This window comes from Tigriopus californicus, chromosome 6 (assembly GCF_007210705.1).
Source record: "Tigriopus californicus strain San Diego chromosome 6, Tcal_SD_v2.1, whole genome shotgun sequence".
Lineage (NCBI taxonomy): Eukaryota > Metazoa > Arthropoda > Copepoda > Harpacticoida > Harpacticidae > Tigriopus > Tigriopus californicus.
Window position 1 is genome coordinate 9,959,527 of NC_081445.1, and position 522 is coordinate 9,960,048.

The window sequence follows — 522 nt, forward strand, 5'->3', positions numbered from 1 at the left end:
TCGAGACCAAAGACTTGGGCTTTGTGGTCACGCCCACCATTGAGAATAGTGAGGCCTCGTGTCTATTGCCCATCAAGTCTTTAGTGAGAGTGAATCCGCAAGGAAATGTGATCAGCGAGGACATGGACCCCAATAATAGGTGAGTTGGCTTTGGAACTGTATAACACAATAAATAATGTGAATGTGGGAACCCTTTATGTTTGGGCAACCCATGCTCATTTTTGTGCTCATTGATGTAATTGCCGCCGTTTCATACTTTTTTTTTTTTTTTGAACGGCAAGTTTGGACAAAAGAAGCATATTTTATTTTGTTATAGCATTGCAAAAATTGTTTTTTTTTGTTTAAAGCGTTTGGGCTTGTGAGTGTGTAAGATTTTACGTACTGTTAGAGCCCACTAGTCAAATATGATTTAGCCTCAATTTGCTCTCGGTTTAGGGACCAATTTTGAGTCTGGAAACCATTACTGATTAATGATTAGAGGGCGAATTCGAATGTTTTTAAAACAAAATCATATCGTAATTG

General features: G+C 38.1%; 1 protein-coding gene across 1 annotated transcript in view; it reads left to right on the forward strand.

The window, feature by feature from the left end:
* LOC131882496 (mediator of RNA polymerase II transcription subunit 1-like) overlaps window positions 1-522 on the forward strand; it is an 11,126-nt gene that overhangs the window by 312 nt on the left and 10,292 nt on the right. The gene's annotated exons all lie outside the window — the stretch shown is intronic.